The sequence below is a fragment of the Leopardus geoffroyi genome, chromosome C3 (assembly GCF_018350155.1).
Source record: "Leopardus geoffroyi isolate Oge1 chromosome C3, O.geoffroyi_Oge1_pat1.0, whole genome shotgun sequence".
Taxonomy (NCBI): domain Eukaryota; kingdom Metazoa; phylum Chordata; class Mammalia; order Carnivora; family Felidae; genus Leopardus; species Leopardus geoffroyi.
The window spans coordinates 42,621,855-42,646,694 of record NC_059338.1 but is presented as its reverse complement, the minus strand read 5'-3'; the positions used below and the strand labels follow the sequence as shown (position 1 = coordinate 42,646,694).

Below are 24,840 nucleotides of genomic sequence, written 5' to 3'. Positions count from 1 at the left end.
TTCTTCTCTCCCATCACTGCTTTTTGAGATTCTACTCAACTTCAACACTATTTATCCGTTCATGCCACAGGTATTCACTAAGTGTGTACTACGCCTGGCATCATTCTAAGTGCTGGAGACGTTTATAACAGTTCATGCAGCTGAATGGGACACATAAGTCTCCTTCCTTCATGGGGCTTTCCTTTCAAGTGAATATCTACACACTGCTTTCACAGAGTTTATAATCTAGTGGGGAAGAAAAATGTATGGGTTGGGGGTGGGGCTGAGAGGAGTGGGTGTGTTTGCCAAGCAATGACCAACTATATAAAAAAGAATATTGATTAAGCTGTGTAGTGAAATATAATGTGATAGGAAAGGGGCACTCCTCAGCTTGGGTGGTCATAGAGGGCCTTCCTGTGGAGGTGATATTTGAGCACAGACCTGAATGAACTCAGGAAACACAACTAATAAATAGCAAACAAATAAATAAGTTTGATTATGATAAGCACCACAACAAAATGCCAGGGTGATATCACAGAGTAGTCATCTGTAAGGTGAGGGCAGCTACTTTAAATGGGGTGGCACCTGGGTGGCTCAGTTGGTTGAGCATCTGACTTTGGTTCAGGTCATCATCTCATGAGTCATGGGTTCAAGCCCCGCATCAGGCTCTGTGCTGACAGCTCAGAGCCTGGAGCCTGTTTCGGATTCTGTGTCTCCCTCTCTCTCTCCCCTCCCCTGTTCTCTCTCTCTCTAAAAAATAAATAAACTTTAAATAAATAAATAAATAAATAAATAAATAAATAAATAAAGTGGTCAGGTAAGGCTCCCTGGGGAGATACCATTTGAGCTAAGACTGAAGGATGCAAAGAAGGAGCCAACCATGAAAGTGACCAAGGGATGCCTATTCCAGAAAGAGAGAACGTTATCCAAAGGAGTACGGAAAGAAGAGCCTGGGATACTCCAGGACCAGAAAGGAGACTGGCAGAGCAGGCCTGCTAGGAGGAAAACAGGTTGGTACAAGGCAAGGATGGACAGGTGGTCAGGGGCAGATCAGGTGAGGCCCTGCAGGCAATGGCAGAGAGCTGGGAGTATGCCAGTCTTCACCTACTTTCTGTCAATCTATTTCTACCATTCAGCCTTTCTCAAGGTGTCTTGATAATGGAAGACTAGTATACAGGAAGAAGAGAGAGGCCGAAGTATTCCCCTCTTCTTGGTTTCAATTGGCATTTTACAACAATGGTGGCATCTCCTTTGTCCTTGCAGCTTCCCACAAGACATCCCCTTCCTCTAAGGTCTCAGCTCCCACCAGGCAGGATGCATCACGGTTGAGCAGCTTCTAGGTTCTGGGGTTTGGGTCCTACCAACCTAGAGTTAGAAGTGGTTTCCTGCTCTGGTTGCCTCCCATCCTCTATTTCATCTATGCAACAAACTCTTATATTAATATTCCTTGTTTAAAATATCTAAAATTGTTCTCTTCCCTAAGGAGCAGGTGGCAGCAGCTTGTGTAGCCATGGCCAGGATTAAGGCTCAATACCTTCATAGCAAGAAGAGGGAGCTGTCTAAACAGCTAGAAAACCTGAAGATGGAACTGTCCCAGCTGTGTGTCACCAAAGTGACAGGCCACACAGCTTCCTTCCAAACTCTCCAAGATCTGAGTTGTTAGCAAATCTATTGCCCATGTTCTCACTGTCATTAACCAGACTCAGAAAGGGAACCTCAGGAAATTGTACAAGGGAAAGAAGTACAAGCCCCTGGGGCACCTGGCTAGTTCAGTCAGTTAAGCATCCAATTCTTGGTTTTGGCTCAGGTCATGATCTCACAGTTTGGCTCAGGTTTGAGACCCACATCAGGATCTGCACTGACAGCAAGGGGCCTGCCTGAGATCTGTCTCCCTCTCTCTCGGTTCCCCACCCCCCACACTTTCTTTCTCTCTCTCCCTCCCTCCCTCCCTCTCCCTCTCTCTCTCTCTCTCAAAAGTAAAGAAACATTAGAAGAAGAAGAAGAAGAAGAAGAAGAAGAAGAAGAAGAAGAAGAAGAAAAAGCCCCTGGATCTGCAGCCCAGGAAGACATATGCCAGGTGCTGCCAGCTGACCAAGCACAAAGAGAACCTGAAGACCAAGAAGCAGCAGTAGGAGGAGAGGCTGTTCCCACTGCAGGAATATGTGGTCAAGGTCTGAACACTGACATCAATAAAATGCAAACTGGAAAAAAAACAAACCTGTGAAAAAATATTTCACTGACTAATATAAGAAGCCACATAGGTTTTGTGAGCAGAGGAGTGCCAGGATCTTGAATTACCTTTTGGGGAGATTACTCTGGCTGCTGCAAAAAAAACTGTTGATAGGCTAGGAAAATGAGCAGAATTTTAAGCCACCTAGAAAGTTCTTTCAACAGTCCCAGCAACAGGTGGTTGTGTCCAGGGTTTCAGTGGTGACAGTGAATACAGTGAAATGGATAGAATAAAGTTCTACGCTGGAGACAGATGCTAAGCAAACCAGCAACAGATGTCAGATGTCAGAGAAGAGGAAAAAGAGAAGCATCAGTAATGACTCCTCTGGAATTTTGGTTTGGCCACCTGGGTGGAAAGTATAGAGATGGAAAGATAAGGGCAGGGGAAGTTTGGAGGTCAAACAGCATGTCAAGTTATCTCCTGCTTCATGAAGCTTCTAGTTATCCTCTCAGTAGGAAGCAATTTCTCCCTCCCTTGTAAAAACAGCATAGTGGAATAATAAAATTATATAGCTACATGTCCATCTGACTTACTTCCCTTGCTAGATTGTAATTTGTTGTGGCTCACCATATCTTGTTCATCTTTGTGACTTCCATAGGACCTAGGGCTCTCAGACATGGAGCCACAGGGCCAAGCACTGAGCTGGCAGCCTAAGAGAATCACCTCTAAGCCAGAGACACCAAGTTCTAATCTCTTATTATACAAAAGGGTATGGCTTTCAGCAACCACTTTGAGCCCGTTATATCTTTCCCCAACTCATAAATTAAACGCATTCCCCTGTTGATGGGTAGCTGTCACTGACCTTCATGCCCATATTGCTTTTCTGAAGGAATAGAGCGCATGACTATTCTTCCAGCAGGAAGGACACATAGAGACTCAACAAATAGCTACTGAACTGAATCAAACTGGCACCACCAAACACTACGAACAGCATGGCTTCTTTTATTTATTTTTTTTTTTTTTAATTTTTTTTTTCAACGTTTATTTATTTTTGGGACAGAGAGAGACAGAGCATGAACGGGGGAGGGGCAGAGAGAGAGGGAGACACAGAATCGGAAACAGGCTCCAGGCTCTGAGCCATCAGCCCAGAGCCCGACGCGGGGCTCAAACTCACGGACCGCGAGATCGTGACCTGGCTGAAGTCGGACGCTTAACCGACTGCGCCACCCAGGCGCCCCTAGCATGGCTTCTTTTAAAAGCTCTCTCAACTTTCTCCAGTTTCCTATCCTCTCATTTCTGGCCATCCCTGAATTCACTGAAGCCAATCCCCACAGTGACATGAATGGCAGCAGGAACGCTGGGTCCATAACTGATCCTGTTCCCTTGGGAAGGTGAGGCAAATCCCCTGGGCCCTTTGCTCATCTGAACAAAGAACACAACAGTCCTGCCCTGTCTCCTGCTTCTGAGAGCCATTGTAAGGAGTGGCCATCATTTATGCAGAGGAGGAGGCCTCAAGGAGTCTCCTGGAGAAATGGAAAACAACAAGCACTCTGCTTCTCACCTCTCCCATCCCAATACAGAGTCTGCCTCTCCTAATATCATCTTTCTTGTGGCTGCAGCCACTTCAGTCTCTTCCTTCAGTTCCTCCCACTGCCTCTTCATTTATTTTTTGAATTAATTGTAAGCTCTGTGTCCTCACTTTAAGTGCTCTTTAGATCCTACATGCATCCCATCTCATTTCATTCTCTCTGGACGCCCTCTGCTCTAAAGCAGGACTGATATCATCCCCACAGCCCAACAGCAAATATTCACCAAGTACCCACTCTGGATGAGACACTGTGCCAGACAGTGTTGATGCAAATGAGAGACATATCCTCCCACAGCTGAGTCTGTCTGAGGACACAGGACAAAAAGTAAGATTCCCTCACTATGCAGGCAGGACCACTACTTTGGGCCTCCCTGTGATACACAACTACACAAGATTTCATGCCATTTCTGCCCAGGATGCTAATTCTCCACATCTCTACATAAAGCTGATCTGTTTTTTTCTGGGTGCTTGCTCTGAGGAGAAACTAAAAATGGTCAGCCAAGAGGACTGGGGCTTGATATCCCATCCGCCAAGAAATCATTAAAAGAACTCTGGGAGCCTAGTAGAGAAGAGAAGACTGGGCTATCATCAAATACTCGGGGGTATTCATGTGAAGGAGGGATGATGAGGCTGGGCTTATCAGGTCCCCAGAGGAAGGCCAGAAGCCAGGAGTGAAAGCTCCCATGGGCAGATTTTAGTTCAGCCCAGTGAAGTATGTTCCAATAGTCAGAAGGGCCTGAGGACAGGAGGACAGCCTCAAGTGGCAATGAGGCCCCTGTCACTGCAGGTGACAACAACCGAAGGGACACTGAGAAAATATAAGCACTGACTAAATGATATTTGCGACAGTCTGTGGTTAATTCTATGAAAATACATTCTCCAAGTGGGAACTGAGACTCTGCCAGGGCAAAATCTTCATTCCATCACTAAAATTACCACGTCCCTTATCTTCTATGTACTCTGAAAATGGGGCAACACTATCTGTACTTCCAGAGAGAGAAGAACTAGCCCTGGGCTAATCACATGAGAGAACTCAGGTGGGAGCTTCACACATCTTTGGCTCTGGTGACTGAGGGAAGCAAGAAAAGTGGTGGATCATTGATTATCCCCAAATCAACTGAAAGCATAAGAACATTTTCTTTTATGCTTCAAGCTGAAAACATAAGCGTGGAAATAAGACCCTTTCCCAATCAGTTTTAAGCTGTAAACCCCAGTGGGAAAGTGATTTGACTGTCAAGAGAAAATACAGGAATGGAAAGCAAGCCCCCTGTCACCATAAGGCTTTTAGAAGAGCAACCCAACAGTTCTTCTGGGTGGCAACAAGGCGCCATGAAGTGACATCTTGCCTTTCCATGAAGAAGCAGAGAATCCCTCTACCTCACTTCATTCACAGAACTAAAGTGTCCAAGGGGTGGACACGTGAGAGATTCTGGCAGGACTCTGAGAGGCCATGCAGGTTGGCTTCTCAGGCAGATGTCCCCCATGCACATTCAGGGGGCTGGGATATACAAATCTAATGGGGCAGCCCATAGACCAAGCTAGCGTCTGCATCCTTGAGCTTTTTACCCATAATCAGCCTAGGAAGGAAAACAAGAGTCAATCCCAAAACAAAAATTACTCAGTGAACAGAGGCTATGTGCCCTGCCATAGGATAAAAACAAAAGCCAAGAGTAGTCCTCAGTCTGAGAGTGTGAAGGAAGAAGGCAGACACACATAAGAACCTGTAGGAAGTTGCTATCCAATTAACTGGGAGATTTGATTGGTACCTCGGGCCTCAGTGGTTGGGAAAGGCTTCACAGGAGCAGAAGGCCACACGGCGGTGCAGTGCAGAAAACATGTGGTTATAATTCTGGATATTATGATTTGAAAAGATGATTCAGATATGCACTGTCCAATAAGGTAGCTTTTAGCCACGTGTGGCCATTTAAATTTAAATAAAATAAAATAAAATAAATAAAATTCAGTTCCTTAGGCACAATAGTCCATATTTCAAGTGTGCAAAAGTTACCATGCTTAGTTGCTACCATATTGGCCATCGCAGAATCTCCACCATCACAGAAAGTTCTGTTGGACAGTTCCAATACAAATTGTCCTTACCTTCAGTGGTCTTCAAATGCCCTGAATGAATTCTGGACTCACTGCGGTGGCTTAGATGGCCGTTATGGATTGGTCCCTGCCTGGGTCTCAGGACTCATTTTTGCCACTCTGGACCCATACACCAAATGCACTAGCAGTGAATAAACTCTTTTCCTTCTTTCTCACAAGCTCCTCCCCTGCAACAGCTAGCTGAACCATTTCCCCTGACCCTTTTGGCCAACCTAATTTCTTCTCATCCTGCTGGGTTCAATCAAAGCACCTCTTCTCTGGGGACCCTCTAGACCCTTTAGGTGAGACAAGATTACCTGCTTTGCAATCTCAGAGAAGGCTGTGCTTTGCGCATCATATTCCCACTATCAGTTGTTCACTGGTGTATCCTAAGTCTGTAGAACACTGCCTGGCTCACAGTAAGCTCTCTTTAATTATTTGTTGAATGAACAACTAAATAACTCTTTGCCAGAATTCCTTGTATCATTGTTTGTCAACCATCATAGTTTGCAATTACACAGTGGCAGGGAACTTTTTTATCTCATTCATCACCTTATTTCAGTCTCTTCAATATAATAGATAATCAAAATTATTAAGGAATTATGGTAAAAGAATGGAAGGGAAGAAAGGAGCAAGGGGGGTACAAGAAAAGGAGAAAGGAGGGGAGGACAAGCGTAAGGAAAATAAAAGGAAGAGGTAGGTGAGTAAGTGATGAATGCAAAGCTTATACCTTAGGAGACAGGAAAAATGATAATGTTATTGAGAAACAGAATAGCTGGGGAGCTAATGGCACACAGCAGTCAAGCTTTGACTGTACAATGCTGGAACAATCATTTTCCCATCACCAACTCAAGGACAAGCTTATAAAGACTCCCTGAATAGCCCCATCCTTGCCACCCCCATTCCTCAACCCACTGGAATGAGAAACAGAAGTGCAAATTAAGCTTTTTATTACAATTAGCAGCCTAACACAGGCATCACCTGTCTTGCTGAAATGTGATATTTCATCTGAGACACTCATAATCATAGCCCAATGGGGGAGACTGTGAATCAATTCCTACTGCCTGTTTTTCAACAGCTTTATATGAAATGATTTTTATTCTTTACACTTGCTAGTTATCCCCAAGGAATTCAAGGCAATTTACAAACTTTTAATTCTTCAGACACTCTGGGAGTGAAGGAAGTAAAAGCCTAGAATTTATAGATATGGGAGAAAAACCATGTCACAGGATTAAGTACTCAGACAGGGGAGACTCATCTGTTCCCAGATCCCACCCTTTTGAAGATGAACAGAAGGGCATTATAGTGATATTCCTAAAAGCCATCTGAGCAGAGTTTGACATGGAAATGAGGCTGGAGAGGCTGAAAGTGAGTAAGGTGTGAGGCAGTATTAACAGGTATGGGCATAATCAATGATAAAGAGGAAAGACATGAAGGTGTGAAGACAGAGGCACAGAATAGAACTTAGGCCTGGAAGGGCCCTGAGCCAGAAGCACTTGGAGTGAGGATCACCCAAGCAAAGAAGAAGAAACAGGATGCTGAAGAGAGCATATATTAAAAAAAAAAAAAAAAAGCAAATCCTGAAATCATAATTTTATAGGTAAGGAAGTCAATAACAAGAGATAATAACAAGTGATTTGCCCAAGCCTACACAGTGAGCTAGGATGGAGAGGAAACCAGAACCCTGAGCAGTTTCTTCTACCCTGAGTAGGAAAAGGAGGTAGTGTTTGCCTCATGGCCTTTTGTTCATCACTTCCCTCCAAGAAAATAGGATGGGGGGCAAAACTGGGAGCTTAAGGGAGGCGAAATAAGATTAAATTGTCTATTTAGGAATGACACTAGATAATTAGGTTTGATATTAGATATTGGGTTTGTCCAGCCACATTGCTTTCCAGTTGGAAGATGCATACCATATGAATTTTTAGTGTAGGTATATCAGCAGGTATCCCTCATTTTATGGAACAGATATTATATCTTAGTGTCTTAACACAGTAAATATGTATTTCTCATGCACTTTACCATGTTGTGCCAAGAACTCTGCTCAATCCAGTCACTCAGAGACCAGACTCCTTCCATTAAAAGCTGTGCTATCCAGCATGGTAGCTACTAGCCACTTGTAGCCATTTAAATTAACTAAAATTAAAAATTCAGTACCCCAGTCCTGTTAGCTGTATTTGACGTGCACAGTAAATGCATGGCTACCATATTGGATAGCAGAGCTCTAGAACATTTCATCACCACAAAGTTGTACTGGATAGTGCTCCTCTAGACTGGATCTCTGGCATTCAACCAGCACACAAGAAGAGAAAAAGCATAGATGATAATGCAGGAAGGGCCAGACCTAGCCAGCCATTACTTTTGCCCATATTCCACTGGCCAGGGCTCCATTTTACATCCATACCTAACTACAAGGGAGAAGAAAGACAGAGAAATGTAGTCAAGCTATATGCCCAGGAAGAGGAGGAAATGAGCTTATTGAGTATTTACCAGTTTCTGCCACAGATATATTCTAGCAAATTCCTAAAATAAAAAATTAATTTCCCAACTGAGCTCTGTAATAAAATCAGAATAATGATCCTAAAAAGAGAATATCTCCCCATAGACTATTTTAAATTTTAAACAAGGAAGAGTTAGGATGGTGGTCAGGCTCATACTCAGAATTGTAGTTCTCTAAGGGCATTTTGCCACAGACATACTTTCCTAATTCTAGCACCCCCAAGTGCTCCATTTATTCCCTTTATTTCCTTTCTGTCCCCACCTCCACTCCTACTCCATCATTTATACCTGGCGTAGAGATACTATAATCAAAATTCACAGGGGAGGCAACAAAGAAAAGATAAACAAGTAGGACTACATCACACTAAAAAGCTTCTGCACATTAAAGAAAACCACCAACAAAATGAAAAGGCAACACACTGAATAGGAGAAAATATTTATAAATCATATATCTGATAAGGGGTTAATATCAAAAATATATAAAAAAAAAAACTCATACAACTCAAAAGGAAAAAAGAAACCACTCTAACCAAAAAAACAAGCAGAGGATCTAAACAGGAATTTTTCCAAAGGAGATACACAAAATGGCCAACGGGTAAATGAAAAGGTGCTCAACCTCACTAATCATTTGGGAAACGCAAATCAAAACCACAATGAGCTATCACCTCACACCTGTTAAAATGGTTATCATTAAAATAACAAGAAATAATAAGCCTTGGAAAGCATGTGGAGAAAAGGTAACCTTTGTACGAAGTTGGTGGGAATGTAAATTGGAGTAGCCACCATGGAAAATAGAATGGAGGTTCCTCAAAATATTAAAAATATAATTACCATATGATTCAGCAACTACGCTACTGGGTATTTATCCCAATGGAATGAAATCACTCTTTTGAAAAGATATCTACACCTTCATGTTCACTGCAGCATTATTTACAATAACCAAACATGGAAATAACCCAAGTGTACATCAACAGATGAATAAATAAATAAAATATGGACTTCTGAGCCAAGATGGTGACATAAGAAAACCCTGAACTCACCTTCTCCATAGACACACCAAATCCACACCTATATATAGAACAGTTCCTCCTGAAGAACAGAGGGCTGACTTAATAGCTTCTGTACACTGAAAGACAGACTACGGAGAGAATGGCCAAAGAGACAGAGGTAACAAAGGAAACCTTCATCCCCAACATTGCAAACTGCAGTGGGGAGGAATAGTACTAAGAGACTGTGAGTAGATTCACTTGCCCCAGGGCACAGAAAAAAAAATGCCGCAGTTTGAATTTAAGAAACAAAACAGATGAACATAGTGAGGGGGAAACAAGAAATGCAAATCAGGAAACAGACTCTTAACTATAGAGAACAAACTGAGGGTTGTTGGAGAGGAGGTGGTCAGGGAGACCGGTTAAATAGGCGATGGGTATTAAGAAGGGTACTTGTGATGAGCACTGGGTATTGTATGTAAGTGATGAATCATTAAATTCTACACCTGAAACTAACTGGAATTTAAATATAAATATGGGGGGGGGGGGAATAAAAGAAAATAAAAGGGCAACTAAAATATAAAGGAACCAGCCCTAGAACTCTGCCAAATGTGGGCTGGCTGCTAGAACTCTCTTCAGGTTGAAGAAGTTGGTGGGAGCCACAGTTTACATTTCCCCTCTACTTTGACAGTATGGATGGGAGCAGAGACCAGCCAGCCTAGCACCTCGGTGAGCCACAGGCCTCTAGGCCACACTAACCCAATCCTATCACAGTGGCCCCAGTGCAGGAAACCCCTGGTCAGTGCTCTCTACAGCTCCAGCCAGATCACCAAGATGACCCAGGCACAAAGCATTCCAGAACCACTCCTAGCTCATACCACTTCAGCTCCAGACAAGTAACAAGAACATCTTCAATACAGAGTGCCAGGACCCCTCAACCCACACCCTACTTCACCTCCAGCTACCCCACCAGGACACCCCATGCACAGAGTGCCACACAACACCCTAGCCTGTACCTATGTCAGCTTCAACTGTCCTCCCAGGATATCTTCTTCATAGAGAGCCCCAGCACTCCACCAGCATGTACCCACTTCAAGTTCAGCTGTCCTGCCAGGGAACCCTCGGGCCACCCTGGCCCATGCCCACTTCAACTCTAGTCATCCTACCAGGGCAACCACAGCATGAAGTGCCCCAGAATCCACAACCCAAGTCAGCCACAACTCCAGCCAGCCAGCCAAAATTACCAGGCACACACAGTCTGCACAGGGGTGACCATACAGCAGACAATTTCTTCAAGTTTAGGAGAAGTAGCTCTTCTGTCTAATTAATAGAAACAAACACAGAAAGTCAAGCAAAATGAGACAGAAGAATACATACCAAATGGAAAAAAAAAAAAAAAAAAAACAAGACAAAACCTCGGAAAATAAGCTAAATGAAATGGAGATAACCAACTTACCTGATAAAGATTTCAAAATAATGGTCATAAAGATGCTCACTGGAGTGGAGGGAAGAGTAGATGAACATAGTGAGTACTTCAAAAAAGACAAAAAACATATAAAAAAAGAACCAATAGTAGTTGAAGGATACAAAAACTGAAATGAAAAATACACTAAAGGGACTTAACAGTAGATTAGAGGATGCAGAAACAGATCAGTGATCTGGAAAACAGGGTAATAAGAATCACCCAAGCTTGGGGCGCCTGGGTGGCACAGTCAGTTAAGCGTCCGACTTCAGCCAGGTCACGATCTCGCGGTCCGTGAGTTCGAGCCCCGCGTCGGGCTCTGGGCTGATGGCTCAGAGCCTGGAGCCTGTTTCCGATTCTGTGTCTCCCTCTCTCTCTGCCCCTCCCCCGTTCATGCTCTGTCTCTCTCTGTCCCAAAAATAAATAAACGTTGAAAAAAAAAAATTAAAAAAAAAAAAAAAAAAGAATCACCCAAGCTTAACAGCAAAAAGAAAAAAGAATAAACCAAAATAAGAATAGATCTCTTGAACATCAAGCAAACAAACATTTGCATTATAGGTGTCCCAGAGGAAAAAGAAAAAGAAAAAGAAAAAGTGGCAAAAAAAAAAGTTCTTTGAAAAAATAATAGCTAAAAACCTCCCTAACCTGGGGAAGGAAACAAACATCCAGATTCTGGAAGTACAGAGAGTTCCAAACAATATGAACCCAAGCAGGTCCACACCACAACACATATTAATGAAAATGTCAAAGTTAAAGATAAAGAGAATTTTTAAAGCATCAAGAAAGAAGCAACTAGTAAACCACAAGGAAAACCCCATAAGGCTATCAGTTAGGTTTTCAGCAGAAACTTTGCAGGCCAGAAGGGAATGGCATGATATATCAAAGTGCTGAAAGGAAAAAAAAAACCTACAACTAAGAATACTCCACCTGACAAGGTTATCTATGACAATTGAAGGAGAAGTAAAGAGTTTCCCAAACAAAAGTTAAAGGAGTTTATCACCACTAAACTGGCCTTATAGGAAGTGTGAAAGAGACTTCTTTAAGTGGAAAAGAAAAGCCTATAATTAGGAATAATAAAATTATTACACAACAAGAGGATATAACAGTTGTAAATATCTATGTACTTAATACTGGAGAACTTAAACACATAAAGCAAATACTAATAGACATAAAGGAGAAAATTGACAGTATTACAATAATAGAAGGAAACTTTAACTCACATCAATGGATACATCATTCAGACAAAAAAATCAATAAGGGAACAGTCTGTGAATATCACATTAGACAAGGTGAACTTAACAGGTATATACGGGTATATATCCCAAAGCAACATAATACTAATTCATTTCAAGTGTACATGAAACAGTCACCAGGATAAATCATATGTTAGGCCGCAAAATAAATCTCACTAAATTTAAGAAAACTGAAATCATATCACACATTTTTTCCAACTACAATGGTAGTTGGAAACAAGAAAAAAAAACTGGAAAAAAACACAAGCACATGCAAGTTAAACAACATGCTACTAAGCAACCAGTGAGTCAATGAAGAAATCAAAGAGGAAAGAAAAAATACATGGAGACAAATGAAAATGAAAACAGTATAGTCCAACATCTTTGGGACACAGCAAAAGTAGTTCTAAGAGAAAAATGTGTAGTGATATAGGCCTGCCTCAAGAAACAAGAAAAATCTCAAATAAACAAGCTAACCCTACACTTCAAGGAACTAGAAAAGAACAAACAAAACCCAAAGTTAGCAGAAGGAAGCAAATAATAAATGTAAGAGCAGAAATAAATGAAATGGAGATTTTAAAAAACAATAGAAAAAATCAATGAAACCAAGAGCTGGTTCTTTGAAAAGATAAAATTGATAAATCTTTTACCAGACTCATCAAGAAAAAAAGAGAGAGAACCCAAATAAATAAAATCAGAAATCAAAGAAGAGAAATAACCAACACCACAGAAACATAAAAGGCTATAGGAGACTACAATGAAAAATTATATGCCAACAAATTTAACAACCTAGAAGAAATGGATAAAATCCTAGAAGCATACAATCTTCCAAAACTGAATCAAGAGAAATAAAAAATATGAACAGGCCAATTGGCCTAGTAACAAAATTGAACTGGTAATCAAAACACTCCCAACAAACAATAGTTCAGGACCAGAGGGATTCATAGATAAATTCTACCAAACATTTCAAGAAGAGTTAATACCTATTCTCCTCAAACCATTCCAAAATATAGCAGAGATAAAAAAAAGCTTCCAAATAAATGCATTCTATGAGGCCAGCATTACCCTGATAGGAAAGAGAGAGAGAGAGAGAGAGAGAGAGAGAGAGAGAGAGAAAGAAAGAAAGAAAGAAAGAAAGAAAGAAAGAAAGAAAGAAAGAAAGAAAGAAAGAAAGAAGGAAGGAAAGGGAAAGGGAGGGAGAGATAGAAAACTACAGGCCAATATCTCTGATGAGCACATATGTAAAAATCCTCAACAAAATATTAGCAAACCACATTCAACAATAAATTAAAAGGACCATTCACCACAATCAAGTGAGATTTATTTCAGGGATGCAAAATGATTCAATATCCATAAATCAATCAATATGATACACATAAACAAAATGAAAGATAAAAATCGTGTGATCATATAAATAGATACAGAGAAAGTATTTGAGAAAAGCAATATCTGTTCATGGTAAGAACTCTCAACAAAATGGGTTTAGAGGGAACATACTTTAACATAATAAAGGCCATAAATGAGAAACTCACAGCTAACATCATATTCAGTGGTGAGAAACTGAGAGCTTTTCCTCTGAGATTAGAACAAGATATGGATGTCCATTCTCACCACTTTTATTCAACATGGTCCTGGAAGTCCTGGCCACAACCATCACACAAGAAAAAGAAATAAAAGGAATCCAAGTTGGGAAAGGATAAGTTAGACTGTCCTTATTTGTCACTATTTGCAGATGACATGATTCTACACATAGGAAACCCTAAAGACTACCAAAAAAAAAAAAAAAAAACTATTAGAAGTAATTAATTTAGCCAAGCTGCAGGATATAAAACTAATATACAGAAATTTGTTGCTTTTCCATAAACTAATAACAAACTATCAGGAAGAGAAATTAAGAAAACAATTCCATTTAAAATTGCATCAAATTGCATAGGGGCACTTGTACCCCAATGTTTATAGCAGCACTCTCAACAATAAGCAAAGTATGGAAAGAGCCTAAATGTCCATCAACTGATGAATGGATAAAGAATTGTGGTTTATATGCACAATGGAATACTACGTGGCAATGGGAAAGAATGAAATATGGCCTTTTGTAGCAACGTGGATGGAACTGGAGAGTGTGATGCTAAGTGAAATAAGCCATACAGAGAAAGACAGACACCATATGGTTTCACTCTTATGTGGATCTTGAGAAACTTAACAGAAACCCATGGGGGAGGGGAAGGAAAAAAAAAAAAGAGGTTAGAGTGGGAGAGAGCCAAAGCATAAGAGACTGTTAAAAACTGAGAACAAACTGAGGGTTGATGGGGGGTGGGAGGGAGGGGAGGGTGGGTGATGAGTATTGAGGAGGGACCTTTTGGGATGAGGACTGGGTGTTGTATGGAAACCAATCTGACAATAAATTTCATATATTGAAAAAAAAATTGCATCAAAAGGAATAAAATACCTAGGAATAAGTTAACCAAGGAGGTGAAAGACCTGTACTCTTAAAACTATGAAAGACAATGAAGATAATATAAACAAATGGAAAGACCTACCATGTCCATGGATTGGAATAATCAATATTGTTAAAATGTCCATACTACCCAAAGAAATCTACAGATTCAATGCATTCCCTATCAAAACACCAACAACAGTTTTCACAGAACTAGGAAAAATAATCCTAAAATTTCTATGGAACCACAAAAGACCACAAATTATCAAAACAATCTTGAGAAAGAAGAATGAAACTTAAGGTATCACAATCCCAGATTTCAGTATATACTACAAAGCTATAGTAATAAAGAAAAGTATGGTGCTGACAAAAATAGACATATAGATGAATGGGACAGAATACAGAACCCAGAAATAAACCTGTTTATTTGGTCAACTAATCCATAATAAAAGAGGCAAGAATATACAATGGGGAAAAGACAGTCTCTTCAATAAATGGTGCTGGGAAAACTGGATAGCTACATGCAAAAGAATGAGACTAGATCATTTTTATATACCATACACAAAAATGAACTCAAAATGGATTAAACCCCTAATTGTTAGACATGAAAACACAAAAAACTCCTAGAAGAAAACATAGGCAGTAATGTCTTTAACATTAGCCTTAGCAACATTTTTCTAGATATGTCTTCTAGGCAAGGGAAATACTACACCAAAATAAAAGCTTTTGCACAGGGAGGGAAACCATCAACAAATTGAAAGAGCAACCTACTAAATGGGAGATGGTATTTGCTAATGATATATCTGATACTGGATTAATATCCAAAATATATAAAGAACTAATACAACTCAACACCAAAAATATGTGTGCGCGCACGCGTGCACACGCACACACGCGCATACACACATATGTATATACACACATATATATGATTTAAAAATGAGCAGAGGATCTAAATAGACATTTTTTCAAAAATGACATACAGATGGTCAACGGATACATGAAAAAGATGCTGAACATCACTAATCAACATGGAAATGAAAATCAAAACCACAATGAGATATCACCTCACACCAGTTAGAATGTCCGTCATCAAATGACAAGAAATAACAAGTGTTGGTGAGAATGTGGAGAAAAGGGAATCCTTGTGCATTGTTGGTGGGAACATAAACTGGTGCAGCCACTGTGGAAAATAGAATGGAGGTTCCTCAAAAATTAAAAATAGAAGTACCGTATGACCCAGTAATTCTACTACTGCCACTACTGGGTTATTTACCCAAAGAAATGAAAACACTAACTTTAAAAGATATAGGTTTATTGTAGCATCATTTACAATAGTCAAGATATGGAAGCCACCCCAGTGTCCATCAGTAGATGAATGGATAAAGAAGATGTGGTGCGTTTGTGTGTGTGTGTGCGTGTGTGTGTGTGTGTGTGTACACATTGGAACATTCCAATATTCCATACACATTGGAATGAGATCTTGCCATTTGCAACAACGAATGGAACTACAGGATATTATGCTAAGTGAAATAAGTCAAACAGAGAAAGACAAATATCACATGATTTCACTTATATGTAGAATATAAAACAAAACAAACTCATAGCTACAGAGAACAGACTCTTGGTTTCCAGAGGCAGGGAGTGGGGGGTGGGTGAAATGGAGGAAGGTGGTGTAAAAGCACAAACTTCCAGTTATAAGATAAATAAGCCTTGGGAATGCGATGGACAACATGAAGACTATAATTACCAATACCGTATTGTATATTTGAAAGTTGTTAAAAGAACAGATCTATCTTAAAAGTCTCATCTCCAGAAAAAAAAATTGTAACTATATGTGGTGACAGATAGTAATAAACTTACTGTGATAATCATTTTGCAGTATATAGATATATCAAATCATTATGTCGCACACCTAAAACTAATACAATGTTATGTGTCAATTATATCTCAGCCAGAAAAACTTTAATTAAAAAAATAAACATTCAGAAGCACCTGGGTTGCTCAGTTGGTTGAGCATCTGACTCTTAATTTTGGCTCAGGTCATGATCCCAGGGTCATGGGATCAAGCCCCATGTCAGGTTCTATGCTGAGTGTGGAGCCTGCTTGGGATTCATTCTCTCTCTCTCTCTCTCTCTCTCTCTCTCTCTCTCTCTCTCTCCCCCTCCCTCCCTCCCTCCCCCTGTCCCTTCCTCCCTCCCTCCCTCCTGCTTGCACTCTCTCTTTCTCTCTCGAATCAACAAACATTCACATAGGAATCTTAGTTCCCTTCTAACTTTTCTCTGTACCTACCATGTCTGAAGCTTGTATTTGAACTTGAATGGGTTCAATTCAACAACCTTCACCAGGTCCCTGCTATATGCATGAGTTATATGCAGTAAGGATCATAGGGCATAAAAAAAGGTGAAAGACACAATCACTCAGGGAAAGTTTGAAATAATTAATAATATGTTGAGCTGAGACAAATTCCCAGAGAGATACAAAAGTGAGAGTTCAAAACAATGTGAGATGACAACAGATAAGGGAAGCAGGGAAAGACTCCCTAGAAGAGAAGACAGTATAGCATGCTTTCTGAAATGTTGAGCCTGATTTCAATAGGTTGGGATGTAAGGAGAAGCTTCGAAGAAGAGAGGGAGGCAGTGCTAGCCTTTCTCTGAAGACAAGATGGCTGGTTGTGTACTTGGAAGTCAGTCTTGAGAGGAATTGCTTCCCTCAGCTTCTGTTCCATCATCTGTATCTCCTACCCTTCCCCAGGTCCCACTTTATAACACAAGAACCACCATTCCCTGCACCTGAGTACCAAGCTATGACCAAATAGGCTGGAGCAGAACGCTAGAGCAACAAGCTGAGATAAAGGGAGGGTAGGACCATGCCCTTGAAGGAAACACCATATATGAACACACATTGGAAACTTTGAAGGACCACACTAATTTGAAAGATACTTATTGCTATGTGCTAAGGTATGTGTCCAGAGCAAAATGGGAAACATGGTAGTTGGTTAAGGAGTTCTACTGAGCAATCCTTAATACCACTTCCAACTCTAATATTTTAAGGCCCAATGGTTTTGTCACTGCCAAGATTCCTGACCTTGGTTTTTATCAAGCCCTGATCTTTCTACCTTTAATCTATCCACTCCATGGTGATCCTAGTCCAAGTCACCACCATTCCCCATCTGAACTACTGAAAGAAACTTCTCACTTGCCTCCTCCACAAGTACTTATCCACCTGCAACTTATCCATAATGACCTTTCTAAAAACACATAGATTTTACCCTGAAGATAAAGTCTAAACTCATTACATCCTATCAACCTAACCAAGGCTTAAACTACCTTCTTCCTCCTTTACCAACTCTAGCCACACTGGCCTCCTAAACAGTTGCTAAAACACATCAAAGTCTTTCCCATCTCTAGGTCTCTCCAGTTGTTCCTCAGCCTGGAACACTTTTCTTTTTTATCTCTACATGGCTGGCTCAACTTCAATGTCATCATTTCAGATAACCTCTAATTACTCTATCCCAAACAGTACCCCAATTACTGCTATACAATCTGCTAGGAGTGTCCACAGACTTCTACTCTCCCCTTGCCCTATGCTGTCCTTGCAAATATCTCCTCTACCCTCCTGCCTCCAGCCTCACCTCTGTGAACATTTGCACGTATTTGTGGCCACACTCACGTCTCTGCAGCTGTGGTTCCACATTCCCAACTAGCTTCTGGGTATTCCACCTATATGTCACAGTTGGGAAAACAGAATCACCATCTTTTGCAAATCACTTCCTATCCTTTATTTCTATTACTTCTACCACCATCCTTACAATTTCCTAATCTTACAATCACATAGTCATTTTTAATCCCTTATATATAACTAATGACTAACTTTTCTGGAGTACTGTGTAGTATATAGTTTTCACACAACATCTTCTTAATCATTGAGGTTGTCATTATTATTTTTTAAGAGCTCTACTGAAGTATAATTGAATAAGATATCAAACTATTACCAAAATCAAGATAATGAACATATCCATTGACCCAAATGGTTTTCTTGTGCCCCTTGGTAATCTCCCCCTCATCCTTCCCCACTTCTCCATTCTCTCCTGGAAAGCACTGTTTCCTGCCACTATACATCAGTGTGTATCTCCTAGAATGGAGATCTATAGAATCACACATTATATACTCATTTTTGTCTGTTTTTCTACTCAGCATAATTATTTTGAGATTCACCCCATGTTATAGCGTATATCAATAGTTTGTTCCTTTTTATTACTGTGTAGTATTCCATTATATTGATGTAACAGTTTGTCCATTCTTTAGTTGATGGGTATTTGGGTTGTTTCCAGTTTGGGGCTATTCCAAAAAAAAAGCCTCAGTGAACATTTGTGTACAAGTCATTGTATAAGCATATGCTTTTATTGTTCTTGGGTGAGTAATGGGTGAAATGCCAGTATCATATTGCAGATATATGTTTAGCTTTTTTAAAAAATTGCTAAACTGTCTTTCAGTGTGGTGTGCCATTTTGCATTCCTACCACCAACATTTAAGAGCTCCAATTCTTCCACACACCTCCCAATACTTCATATCATCAGCATTTTTAATTTTAGTCATTCTGGTAGACATATAGTGGTGCCCCCACTGAAGTTTTAATTTGTCTTTCTCAAATGACTGATGACGCTGAGCATATTTTCATGGTTTATCTACCACCTTTTTGAATTCGGTTTGTTAAAATTTTGTTCAGAATTTTTGCAATTATGTCCATGAGGGATAATGGTTTGTAATGTTCTTTCCTTCCGGTGTTTTTGTCTGTTTTCGGTTATCAGTGCAATGCTGGCCTTATCAAATGAGTTGGGAAGTATTCCTTCCTCTTCAATTTTCTGGGAAGAGTTTGTGTAAGTTTCCTATTTAAATGTTTGGTAGAATTCACTGGTGACATTACCTGGCCCTAGAATTGTCTTTGTAGAAACGTTTTCAGCCAAAAATTAAATACATAATGCAGCTATTCAGGTTGTCTCTTTCTAAGCTAGCTTTGTTAGCTTCTATCTTTCAAGGAATTTGTCAATTTGATCTAAATTGTAGAACTTACTGGTAAAAACTTGTTCATATCATTATCCTTTTTTTTTTTTTTTTGATTTTTTTTTTTCATCGTTTATTTATTTTTGGGACAGAGAGAGACAGAGCATGAACGGGGGAGGGGCAGAGAGAGAGGGAGACACAGAATCGGAAACAGGCTCCAGGCTCTGAGCCATCAGCCCAGAGCCCGACGCGGGGCTCGAACTCACGGACCGCGAGATCATGACCTGGCTGAAGTCGGACGCTTAACCGACTGCGCCACCCAGGCACCCCTATCCTTATTCTTTAACACCTGTAAAATCTACAGTGATGTCACCTCTCCTGACACTGGTAATTGTATGTTCCCTCATTTTTTCCCTGATCAGTCTGGCAGAAGTTTATCAATTTTATTGGCCTTCTCAAAGAACTAGCTTTTGGTTTCATTAATTTTTTTCTATTTTTCTGTTTTCTAATTTATTTCTGCTCTTATTCTTTCTTTCCTACTTACTTGGGGTTTACTTTGCTCTTTCTAGTTTCTTAGGACAGAATCTGAGTCACTGATCTGAGACTTTTTTTTTCTAATATAGGTTTTTAGTGCTATAAAGTTTGTGTCTTTATATTCAGTGTATTTCCTATAGGCAGTATATATAGTTTTTTCCCAACCTGACAATCTCTGTTGTTTAATTGGGGTATTTATGGATATGGTTGTATTAATATATTATCTTTTTATCTTTCTATTTGTCCATTCTAGTAGTTCTTTCCCTCTCTTTTTCTGCCTTATTTTGGATAAGTTGAATATTTGTATGATTCTATTTTATTTGCATTTTATACATAGTTTACTCTATAACTCTTTGTTATTTTCATGGTTGCTTTAGGGTTTATAGTATGCATATTTACCTTATGCAGTAAAGTGAGAGCATATTACTTCATACAGTGTAAGAACGTTATAATTGTGCATTTCTATTTTCTCTTCCTAACCCTTGTTTTCCTGCTATCCTACCTATGATTTTTATATATACTACAAATCCCACACTACACTACACTGTTACTGCTTTTGTTTAAACAGTTTACTTTCTCTTAAAGAATTTAAAGAGTTTTTAATAATAAGTATGTCTTTTCCATGTCTGAAAAATCTTCATTTTTCCTTCATATTTGAAAGATATGTTCTTTGGACATAAAATTCTAGGTTGACAGGGGTATTTGTCTTTCAGTACTTCTTCCTTTAATTTGCTTGTTTTTCCAAAAGAAATCTGGTCTCATCCTTATCTTTGTCCCAACTCTGTACATATGTGTCTCCTTCCTCTGGCTGCTTTTCAGATTTTCTCTTTACTGATGGTTTTGAGCAACTTGCTTGTCATGTGACTTGGTGTAGTTTTCTTCAGGTTCCTTGTGCTTGGAGTTTGTGAGCTTCTTGGAGCTGAGAGTTTATAGTTTTCAACAAATTTAGAAATTTCACCCATTATTTCTCCAAATAATTTTTTCTGTCCTCTCTCTCTCTCTCTCACACACACACAAACACATTCTCTCTCTCTCTCTCTCTCTCTCTCTCTCTCTCTCTCTCTTCTTCTTCTTCTTCTTCTTCTTTGTAAACTCCAATTACATGCATATTAGGTCACTTGACGTTGCTCCACAGTTTACTAATGCTCTATTCGTTCTTAAAATTCTCCCTTCCTTTTTTCTTTTTCTTTCTTTTTTTTCTTTCATTCTTTCTTTCTTTCTTTTTCTTTCTTTTCCTCCCTCCCTCCCTTCTTCCTTCCTTCCTTCCTTCCTTCCTTCCTTCCTTTCTTTCTTTCTTCCTTTCTTTCTTTCTTTCTGGATATTTTCTGTTGCTATGACTTTAAATTCACCAAACTTTCCTTCTGCAAAGTCTTACCTACCACTAGTCTCATCCAGTGTATTATCCACACATTGTAATTCTCATTTTTAAAAGTTGAATCTGGCCTTTTATATCTTCCTTGTCTTAACTTTTTTAACATATGGCATACTATTGTAATTATTTTTAATGGCCTTGTCTGCTAATTCTAACATCTGGGTCAATTCTGATTCAATGTCAGTTGATTGACTCATCTCATTACAGACTGTATCTTCTTTGCATGGCTGATCATTTTTGATTGGATAGCTGACACTGTAAATTTTATCTTACTGTATGCTAAAATTTTTTTTTTTTTTTTTTTTTTTATTTTTGGGACAGAGAGAGACAGAGCATGAACGGGGGAGGGGCAGAGAGAGAGGGAGACACAGAATCGGAAACAGGCTCCAGGCTCTGAGCCATACCCACAAGTATTTGTGATCTTTGTTTTTGATGCAGTTTCTTGGAAACAATTCAGTCCTTTTGTGTCCTGCTTTTAACATTTGTTATGCAGAACCAGAGTAGTATCTAATCTAGAGCTCATTAATCCCAAGCGCTGAAGAAAACTCTTTTGTGTACTCCACTCAATGCCCTTGAACCTTGAGGTTTCTAGTGTGGCTATTGAGAATAGGCACTATTTCTGACTCTGTAAGGGCTGTTACCTCTAATCCTTTCAGGCAGTTCTTTATCCAGGCTTAGGTAGTTTTCTCACACACAGGCACTCATAAGTACTCAGCTGAATCCTCAAAAGGGACCTAAAAATCTCTGGAGATCTATATGCAACTCTCCCCTCTCTGCTACTCTGTCCTGAGAACTACAACTGACCAGGCTCTCAGCTTTGTCCCCTCATATCAGGGAGTCTGACATCTATTTGATTTTCCCTTCTCTGCAGTGTGGCCTGGAAATTTTCAAGATAATAAACTGGGACAAGCATAGAGTTCACTTCATGTAAACACATAAGTGTAAACAAAATACACATAGTTTTGTCCTTCTTAATAATTAAGCCATTATTTGGACAGTTCAGATGATAATTAAATTTTAAGCTACGGTGATGGTAATAGAAAAGCAGAATAACTACCAGAACGTGCTTAAAGACTGCTTGCAATGAGGTTTAAGGACACTTAGAATTTGGAATCTTGGGCTGGCTCTTTATTCAATTTACTCATTTGAAATATAGGTGTAATAAAAATGACAGAGATTTGGTTTCTGGCCAAGATGAAACAAAAGGGAGCATATTTAAACTACCATTTGAAATGCCATAAATTAGACACAACATATGAAATAATGGTTTGTAAGACACAGGACATCAGGCAAAAAAAAAAAAAAAAAGGACAGTAAGTAATCTTTAAGAGATGCATCTCACAGAGATGCACTGTATTCTGTCAATCATTCCCCTTTTTCTGTCACTATCACCATAGTTCAAGACTTAATTATCATTTGAACTATCCAAATAATTACCTCTCAACTAAGTGATGAAAGACAAAACTATATGTGTTTTACTGTGTTTTATTTACATGTCTGTGTTGCTAGTGTCTCCTTCCACATGGTTTGGGTTCAAAACATACAGAAAAATGTTTCATGCAGTATAAAGAGAATGTAAATGCTAGAGCCAGACTGCCTCAGTGCAAATCCTAGTGACATGGTTCACCATCTATATAACGTTGGATAAATCATCTAATCTCACTGTGCATTCATTTTCTTGGCTAAAACAGAGAGATAATAATAGTATCAACCTCCGAGGATTGCTGTGCAAATTAAATGATTTAACCTATGTGAAATAAATATTAGCATATACTATTGACTTGAGCTGAACTGATCTCCTTGCTTTCAGTTTCTCCTCCCTTTAATTTATCCTCCAGGAGATAGCTCTTTTAGAAGATGCTTCCTGGGGCGCCTGGGTGGCGCAGTCGGTTAAACATCCGACTTCAGCCAGGTCACGATCTCCCGGTCCGTGAGTTCGAGCCCCGCGTCAGGCTCTGGGCTGATGGCTCAGAGCCTGGAGCCTGTTTCCGATTCTGTGTCTCCCTCTCTCTCTGCCCCTCCCCCGTTCATACTCTGTCTCTCTCTGTCCCAAAAATAAATAAATGTTGAAAAAAAAAATTTAGAAGATGCTTCCTAAAATCCAAATTTCATCTACTACATCCCTGCTGTAAAACCTTCTGTGATGCCCCATGTAACCCCCAAAGTGCTCCCACTGTCTAGCCCCAGCCTTCATTTCTGAATTCATCTTACCACCACATCACCACACAAACCCTTTGCTCAAATAATATTGATCCATTTGCCAGATCCCATATATATCCTTCTCCCACCTTTGCTCACACAATCTCCTCCACCTGGAATTCCATTTTATAGCCCCCCTCCACCCAAGTCTGCCCCCAATCTAAATCCTACCCTTGAGAGTCCAACTCAAACTCCACCTTCTTATAAAGCCCATACTGATCACTTTCAAAATATAATCTCTATATCCTCTCAACACCCTTGGAAACAACTATCTATGGTTTTCACGTGACTCTTATTTACTTCCTTTATTAGTACTTGTTATCAGAGACCTGTGTACCCAGTAGGTACTCAATAAATATCTACTCAATGAACAAATAAATTTGACTCAGAAGACTCATGAGGCCATTCAAGGCAAAAGACCATACAATAAATTCTTTACTAAGATAGTTTTTCCTGGAAGAAGATGAATTCCTCATCATGCAAATGGCAGGAAGAACTATGCCCCAAACAGCCACATTATCCCTGGCAGCCTCAGGGGTACACAAGTAGCAAAGGCTACAGAACTCCAGTTTCCAGTTTCCAGGCTCTTGAATTTGTCTAATTAACACAGCCTGAGTCAAATGTGCCAAAGGGAAGCAGAACATCCCACCAAATATAGACTCAGCCGCCATGTTCCCCTGGAAATAGAAACTGGGAGGCAGCAGAAGCTCAAGATGCAAAGGAAGATTGACATGATGTCACAAGGTGGGAACCAGCCTATTCCTGCCAGCCCTGCAGTGAGCAAGAGAGAAACCATGGATGGGAACCACTTCCCACTTCCCAAGCTCTGAGGGGCCTTCCCAAAAGGTTGGGAAAAGAGAGAACAAATAAGGCATGTCACAAGCTACCTCCCATCATGAGGTGTTCTCTGCCTCTGTCTCTCAGAGAGTGAGGGAGGAACAGAGAATTAGGATATAAAAACCCATTCTTGCAGGTTCTGTGCCCCTACCTAGCTCAGGAAGCATCAGGTAGGCCAATGCCATCAAAGAATGCAAACTGGCACTGCGCAACCTCCTTCCCTATTTCTTGTCTCTGCTCCAGGAAAGTAAATGGCTTACCCTTCCTGGGTGAGCAATCCTAGTCAAGATTTGTTTTATTTATTTTTTATTTTTATTTTTTAAGTAGGCTTTATGCCCAGCACAGAGCCCAATGTAAGGCCCAAACTCACAACCCTGAGATCAAGACCTGAGCCGAGATCAAGGGTCAGATACTCTACTGACTGAGCCACCCAGGCACCCCAGTCAAGGTTTATTCTAAAGCA

At 40.0% G+C, this 24,840-nt stretch overlaps 1 protein-coding gene and 1 pseudogene across 10 annotated transcripts in view; one reads left to right on the top strand and one right to left on the bottom strand.

Moving 5' to 3' along the window:
* CACNA1E (calcium voltage-gated channel subunit alpha1 E) overlaps positions 1-24,840 on the bottom strand; it is a 497,854-nt gene that overhangs the window by 419,545 nt on the left and 53,469 nt on the right. Inside the window, exon 1 of one of the 10 annotated variants that reach the window (XM_045452577.1) lies at positions 5,504-5,587. The exons of the other annotated variants lie outside the window; for them this stretch is intronic. The gene's annotated coding sequence lies outside the window, so the exon portion shown is untranslated. Of the gene's footprint in view, positions 1-5,503; positions 5,588-24,840 lie in introns of those variants that run through there. 10 annotated transcript variants of the gene reach the window in all.
* On the top strand, positions 1,370-24,370 carry LOC123586572 (annotated as a pseudogene).